The sequence below is a fragment of the Parasteatoda tepidariorum genome, chromosome X1, assembly GCF_043381705.1.
Source record: "Parasteatoda tepidariorum isolate YZ-2023 chromosome X1, CAS_Ptep_4.0, whole genome shotgun sequence".
Taxonomy (NCBI): Eukaryota; Metazoa; Arthropoda; class Arachnida; order Araneae; family Theridiidae; genus Parasteatoda; species Parasteatoda tepidariorum.
Window position 1 is genome coordinate 57,631,084 of NC_092214.1, and position 8,599 is coordinate 57,639,682.

The 8,599-nt window shown below is 27.0% G+C and overlaps 1 long non-coding RNA gene across 1 annotated transcript in view; it reads right to left on the reverse strand.

Annotated features, from left to right (window-relative positions):
- LOC122269094 (uncharacterized) overlaps positions 1-8,290 on the reverse strand; it is a 32,780-nt gene extending 24,490 nt beyond the window's left edge. Inside the window, exon 1 of the long non-coding RNA XR_011638199.1 lies at positions 8,169-8,290. This is a non-coding gene — a long non-coding RNA (uncharacterized lncRNA). The remainder of the gene's footprint in view (positions 1-8,168) is intronic.
- Between the last annotated feature and the right edge of the window lie 309 nt (positions 8,291-8,599).

Genomic DNA, 8,599 nt, shown 5'->3' on the forward strand with positions numbered 1-8,599 from the left:
AACTCTGCATTCAAGCTAAAGGTGATCAATTTGAAGTTTTTCAAGTATGCTACACGTAAAAATATATGTCGGCAAAATTACCGTATTGTATGGTGATGTAATTTCTGGTAGAAGAAAATTCTTTAAGTTGGGTTAATAAACCCAAAACATATGCTATTTAAATCATTCTTTTGATAATATTTAAGTTCAAATGGTAACGGGAGCCGGAAATTCTAATTTTCAAATTATAGCTCTTATATCCTCTCAAATAGTAAAAAATACAAAACTAAAAAGTAAATTTAGAAGAATCGATAGATTTTATGCCATGAATTAAGGTATCATGCTAAAAATTATACAATTTACCGCAATTATCACTTTTTGTCTCATATTATAAAGATATATTTGATTATTAATGTTATCATAGCCAGAAACATGATGAATTGTACCATATTCTGGTAGTTTTGACCATTCCTTTTTTCTCAGTGGCATTACCGGCTTTCGTGTTTATTTAGAAATTTGGTTGTAATATTTTAAAAACCATTAAAATGATGTACATTATGTACCCAAGCTACTTTTTGTCTTGTAAATACATATAAATGATAAAATACAAATGACATATTTAAAATTAATATTTTTTTACAACTAAACGCCTTCAATTTCTCAAAAAAAGTTTTTCCGAAGAACATTTTTCATCAAATTAAAATGAATTATTCACCCATCTCAAATTCCCTAAATTACTTCGACAGCTTTTCTCGATATAATAAATTGTTTTATCTCCAGGCATCTCTTAATCGGTTATCATTACAGTAATTGGCAAACACTTGAAACACGTTTTATTGGCTTAATTTTGAAAAGAGCGTAGGACAATCAATATGGGTTTCCTTCGAGTTTTCATGCAATAGAAAAATCATTATTTGTTTCTCTTTTTAATCTTTCTCTAACAATCGGTTATTTTTCTACTACCGTAGAAATGATGTTTTAAGATAACTTAATGACAGTTTATCTTTTTATTTTTAATCAGTAGAGAAAAAACATTTTGCTTCATTAAATTTTCAATCTATACTTTCTCGAGCTCAGACTATAAACTACTTTTTGCAAGTATCACTAAATTATTTTTTTCTGTAAAATAAAGAATGCATAATTTATAATTTTAATGAGTGCAAATAATTTTGAAAATCGTTACATTATATACTAGAAGCACATTCTGACGATAGAGTTTAAATATGTCAATTAAACTGTTTAAATTACAAAAAAAAATCTGCATAACACACTTGGTTCCCGATTCAAGGAATACATCAGGACCGAACATCCAGATCCAAAATCTAATACAATTTAGGCTCTTATTTTATGAAACAGCTCAAATATACAGCTATACTTATATATAAATTGCACGCTTATTATTTAAAAAAATACTTTAATTTTAAAGCACTAATTCGTTGCACTTTTCAGCCAGGAAACTGTTTGAAAGCATATATGTGTTTTTAGAATGTCAAAGCTCGTAACAAAATATGCAATTATATTCAGAATATTTGTAGCATCTAAAAATTTGCTTCATTATGTTGCAATGCTATATTTTTTATGAGTAATTTTATGTTATTACTTTCAACAAAACAACAAGACGAAACAAAATCCTGATAAATTTACAGTACTATAGGGTAATAACATCATGTTAATAACCCAACCCCCTATTCTGATAATGAAATCAAAATATATGGTATTTGAACCATTCATTTGGAAATTTTCCCCTTCATATGGTAACGGTTTACCTGAAATTCTGATTTTCAAAATTATAGTTCTTATTATCACACATTTAGAAAAATATACAAGACTAAAAAGTAATTTTAAACAAATATAAGGTTTTCATGCCATGCTCTAAGGTATCATGATAAAATTATCAATTTTTACCAAATTTCATCGTATATTATGAAACCATATTCTATTGCTAATTTTACCGAAGCCACTACTAAAGCGCTACGGTAAAAATTATAGAGAATTTTTATTGTCCCCATAGAGCCAAAAAACACGATTAATTTTACTATATTCTGTTAGTTTTGACATTACTTTTTTCTCAGTGAAATAATACCAAAATCAAGAGACTGAAGCACACCGTTGTGCAATTCTTTAAATGACAAATTAGAGAATATGTGATGAATATATTAATAAAAAGCTGAAAAAAGCAAATTGCGGTGGAAAAAAATCGCGTTAAAGTATCAAATATTTGAAATACAAAACGTGATCAACACTCTTTCTGAAACACAAAATATCCGAAATCTTGAAAATAAAGCTATTTTTCTTCCGTGGCTATCACAGATAAACAATATATGGATTTCAAAACAGCTGTGACTAAATGTATTTTTTGTTGAAAATTGGAGATATTTGTTATACAGTATCGTTTTTATTCTTTCTCCGAAGCTTATCGGGGATGGTAAAAAAGTACGATATTAACTGTTTAGGCATAGTATTAGAAGTAATATCAAAATGAAGTATTTGTTTTAATGGTTACCTCACCTTTAATAGTATCAAACGTAAAATTATAGTAACCTAAATAGTAATATTCAATCTATAATTGAAATATTTCATTTGTAACCAATTCATAATTTTTTTTTAGAAAAAAAAATATTTTATGCGTCAATATTAATGTCTTGGAAGTAATTAAAAATTTCCTACTTAACACTAAACATACCAACACTTAATAAATAGCTATTTCTACCATAGCAGGTCAAATTACCTGATTGTATGAAATATGGATGTTAGGAATGAAATAAACTAAAAAAACTTTATTATAATTAAGCAAAATTGCATATTGCCAATTTTTATGTATTACAAGCACAAAGAATAAGAATTTTTCATTCATTGCGCAACGCATTTTTTTACATATGCAGCGTGCTTCCCTTGTACATTTACCACAAGCATATTTCTTCTAATTACTATTATTTCTATAATTCTTATAATTATAATAATACACAAGAATTATGATTATAACAAGATATAAGAATTATAATTCTCATACTTATTCTTAGAAAAAATAATATTAGTTATAAGAACTTGTGCTGTCTTGATTGCTTCGACATTTTTATGTGTAAAAACTAACAGTTAGTTAGAAGTGAAGTAAATCAATAACATATAAGCTACTTACCGAAACGTTTCGTTTTTATGACTTTTTCTTACACGAAAATTCCATTCTAAAATTTTAGGAAATTTGAGTTCACAGTTATTCTGATTGAACTAACTACGCAACAATCTTTGCAGAAATGTGTAACTAATCGAGTGCAATACGTTGAACACGCATTACATCGTAATTTCTGATCCGAAAACTTTATATAGTAATAAATTGCTCGGCCCGATCAAATGACCAGTTGTGGCAGAAATAGGTATACGACAAGTATTATTCGAAACAAGCAAAATACTGAAAAAGTAATTATAGAATATGAACAGTATATAATTGTTAGAAAAAGTCATGAAGTCAAATGTGTAAAAACGATAAGATGATAAGCGTATTTTCCATGCAAAAGTTCTTAAACGGTCACTTCACCGATTATGGTATGTTTAGTGTTAAGAATCCATAATGTTCAAACGTTGTAAAAATCATCTATTGAAAAAGTACCATGGGTACCACAAAATTAACCAAATAGGTTAAAAACTCTAACCATCCAACATAAATAAGTGTGACCAAATTTGAATTTTATCCATAAAACGAACTTGTTTAATTTTTACTTTTCAAATGATGATCCTTTACACATAATTATCGATTGGAAATAATTAAATACCCGAAATAAACTGTGAATGTCTGTTTGAGAATATTTCCTTCGATTTTTGAGGACGTTCGTGGTAACTTATTTTTGTAACCAGCACAAGTTACCCTTCTGTAAGTTATTCAGTTTTACAGATATAAATATATCGTTTGTATTAAATACGGGGATTATTCCTTTGAATCTCGAATATTATAAAACTTGACTTGTGAAATAGGGTTGAGTTCGCAGACACTTACTAATAAAATGATAAAAATAAAATGGGATATTTGATGATAATGCGATACGAAATAAAATAGGATATAGGATATTGATTTGATTCTATTTTTTAAAAACTAGAAAATAAAATCGTATCAAATATGTAATAAATATGTTTTAAATTGAAAGATATAGTTTCTGACAACTTACATCATTTTATAAACATTTATCAGATTTTTTTTTTAAATTTATCAAATTGTGGCGCATTTTTTATTGAATGGCATGGAAAGGAAAACTCGAAAATTCTTATGGTTTACCCGATATCAGTGGAATTCGGTCTCACTATCCGTTTAACACTTAAATATTTTGCATCAGCACTGTTGGCGTAGTATATTACGAATCCTTCAGGGCCGCCTAGTCAGGGGCAAACGTTTAACTGACTGAAGAATCTGAAATTCTGAGTAGCAGTTGATCTGTCACATTAAAAACTAACATTTTATTGCAACTTTCTTTAACTAAAAAGAAGTTCCTTAAATATGTAACTAAAAATTTCCATAAGAGGGGGGAGAGGACACTTTATAAAGATTAAAAATAGCAAAGCAACCTATGACAAGAGGTGTTATCGTACGCCACTGGCGCAGTTCCCTATCATGAGCTTTCTATTCCTTTAAACAGAAACTTTTATTTATCTAAGTTACCTTAATTTTATGTTTGTTTATTAATTATTGTCAAAACTTGAATTCAAATGCATCTAGAAATAGTTGTCTTTTCATAATTGAATGATATTTCAATCAACACATATCAGCCAAATGATTATAATATTATAAAACAGCTATTGCTGAGCTTATTTAGATATAATTTTTGACAATAATTATTGGAAAACATAAAACTAACAATCAGTTAAAATAATTTACGTAAATAAAAGTACCAGTTCAAAGTCGGATCTATCAGAAAGTTTCTAATCGGACTAATTCTAATACTAGTAATAAATAACTAATTCGCCCGTAGTGGCGTATGATGACAAAGTTTATAACCGTTATACTAAATCATATTAAATGCAATTCTGGTAAATCCTTCTAAAAATTCTTGATTATTTCATTTTAGATTCAAAAGAAAAATATATTTACACCATTTAATTAAAAACTAACTCCATAGACCGGTCTTTAAAATAAATATATTCAAACGAAAACTTTGAAATTGAATGTTATTTGTCATGTTATAAAGCATTCGATTCATTGTTAAAGGAGAAAAGGAAAACTATTATATTTAGAAGTGAAGCAGGTTTCTTAAAAAGTGGCTCAATTTACTTCCTTCTTGAACTACCAATTATATTTGTTTGCAATCCTTCTTCATTCTTTTAGCTTTCTTTGGAAATGTTAAGGAATCCTGATTTTCGATACTTTATTTGTATTACTCGAAAATGTTTCTGCATATAAATAAAGATCAATTCTATTGCATACAAAATAATGAAAAGCGGATTGAGCGAGAGAAAATGTTTCTAGATTAAATATATTCTGAGTTTGTATTTAAAGTAAAATAAATTACTCAAATAGATTTGCAGCTGTTAGTTTTACTCCTAAATGACTTTCGAAATCATGCTTGCTGGAAAATTTATAATATTTTTTCCTACTAAGAAAAAAATAGCGAATTTTGAACAAATTTGATTTCCATATAAAAATAATCACATAACTTGGTTTAAAACTTGTACACACTTCAATAATGTGCTATAATTTTTGAAAATACGCTATTGAAAACATTTTACTGTGTGCTATAATATGCTGTAAAAAATTCCTGAAAAATTACGGTAAAAAGTGTCAACTCTCTGGATGCCAGTACGTTTTACCGTAGAATTCATTTTTACCGTAAAACTTTATACTGTAATTTTTACAGTAGTATTTATTAAAATACCGGAATTCAGTAAATAGCTTTGCAGAAATCATTGTGTAATAGACATTTTATTCTGCAAATTTCATTGTGAAAATGAATTTGATGTTAACGATACGTACCCTAAATGCCGTTACTTTTCACCGTAATTTTCTCGGGAATTTTTTAGACGTGTAATTATTGTCTAAATACTTCAACTTTCGATAATGTTCAAATATTATACTCATGAATTTTATAATATCATACACTACTGTTCATTGATCATCATTTTTTAACTTTTCATCAAAAGCAAGCAAAATACATTACTTCAATGTGATAGTCACCTATCTGCTGCTTGCAAAACTACTTAATTCATTTTTGTATCAAATATTAACCGCATTAATGATGAAACTATATTTTAGCGCGTTTTAGAAAAATTTAAAAGTGCGCACTGTAAAAAATTCTGGTACGTAAGAGCTATTTTAAGAGATTTTGTACGCACCGTCTAACAAGAATAACATGCAAATGACACTATAAAAAATTTCGTTTATAGTTGCTATAATTTTTCATGTTGGGGTAAACTAAAATTTTTTGCACATGTATTAACTTTTTTTATATACTTTTATACTGTTATAGTTTAACTTATTTATTTATCCATTTTTATTGTTTGTTTACAGACAGCACAGAATTTGATGTGAATAAGAATCAATTTATGACATCATTGCAAGAAACATTTTGCATAAAAGAACAAACTTATTTTTAGTAATGTATGAGCACTAATTCTTTCAAATAATTGTTATTTGGAAAATTTGATATAACTAATTTCAATACAATAACAGTTCCATACTTAAAAGTATTTAGTTTTCCTCAACGCCAAAAGTGGAGGGAATTATTCACTATTTTTCACAGTGTGAAAAAGATTTGATCACTGCATTAAGTAAAATATACATGAAGTTGCATGAATCATTTAAGCGATTACATCAAATATATAAGTTTTATGAGCTAAAAATATCTGTTACAATTTATTGAGCGCAATTTGAAAGGTCAAGAGGGTTTCGCCCATAAAATGTTTTGATTTTTGAAAAAAAAATCTGTATGTTATAACGTGTTTTATTTCTAGTTATTTAACACCAAGAATAAGACAATACTTAAAAGAAATTTCCAAAATGACAGCAAAATTTCTGAAACCCACTCACTAAGACCGGAAAATAACACACATATTTTCTAAACCAGAATCGTCTATGAATTCTAGTATTTTGATGAAAAAAATATTTATTCAAAGTCGTGTCTTTAAATATATCTTTCTTAATTAAATTTTTTTCAAAATGAGTGCAAGAATTCCCGACATCTAATAAACCTAATAAGCTAGAACTTGGTAATTGGTTTGAGGATAGCATGCCCTGTAAATTCATACTAATATTCGAATATTTGTGAATATTACACATTATTTTTTGGTGAAAATTTATTTTTGTTTAAAAAATTTTAAATTTTGCTTTAAAAAAGTTTTTTTTAATTTTTATTTTTCAATTTCTGTGAGCCAGATTGCTTTTGCAAAAAACATATTTGACTGCCCACTAAAAGTTGTTTCTAGCTCATAACATGATTTTTATGTTCTTAATCACGCTTACAAGATGACCTAGCATCTTCTTTTCTTCAAACTTTAACACTGAAGAAAATTAAATTATAATTATTCTTTATATTGTTTAAAAAACGTGTTTGCATTTTTTGTTTTATTTTTGCTGAATTTTGTTTTTTTATCTATCTGACGGACTACACGGATAATCTATATAATTCATTACATTGTGTGATGATAGTTTATATTAAGTAAAGAAAAAACAAAAGAAAAAATTTCATTTAGTATTAACTTAATGGCAATCTTGATGTAGTATTTTTGGATCATCACTTGTTTAAGAAGAACAAAAAAGTGAAAATTAATTAGTGGTGAATTGCTAATAAAGATTAAAAAGAAATAATAGTTAAAATCTCTCTAATTACTATTTATTCTTACTTAAAAGTGTGTCGCGGAAAATACTTATTTCAAAGATACTTTTGATAAAAATATTATTTGAATTTTAACTAGACAAAATGCAATTAAAATACAATCTAAACTATAGAAACTTACGGATTAAATATGCTTCTAATTACCTTTAAAAAAGAATTATTTTGATTCATAAATTAAAAAAAACATTACTAGTAAAAGCAACCTCCTAACTAACACAAAAATCAAGATTAAACCTGTTTTAAATAGCTTAAAATATATTTAATTCTGCTGAAGTAGTAATTTCAAGCCAGTTCTTGATCACTTAAAATTTGTAGCAGAAACAACTGAAAATTAATCTAAGTTGCTAGACTAAGCGTATGATTAAAACACTGGCTTACGAAAAGGCTCTTCTAGGTTTACTTGATCTTCATTATAAATTCGCCTAGCGGGGAAGTGCTTCAAATTTAAATAATAACAAGTTGTTTGCTTAGCAAAATTTTGATGCCAGAGGCACCTGGTGAAAAGGATAAAGGTAATCTTCTTAAATATAGATAGCACGTATTATTATTCTGTCAACATATCAATTTTGGAAGCAACTTTTGTAGAAAAAAGAATTAAAAATGTTAAAGACGCAAGAAATGAAGAATGTATTCTCATTTAATATATTATTCGTAATGTGCGCATCTAAAATTTATGTTTTGATTAAATAACATATGTTCCTTTGATATATAATTTAATTTACTTTAAAATATTTTTACGGAATCTATACTTTTTTTGTACCGATTAATCTGTTTTTTAAGATTGCTATCGATTAAAAAAGCCTTTGTTA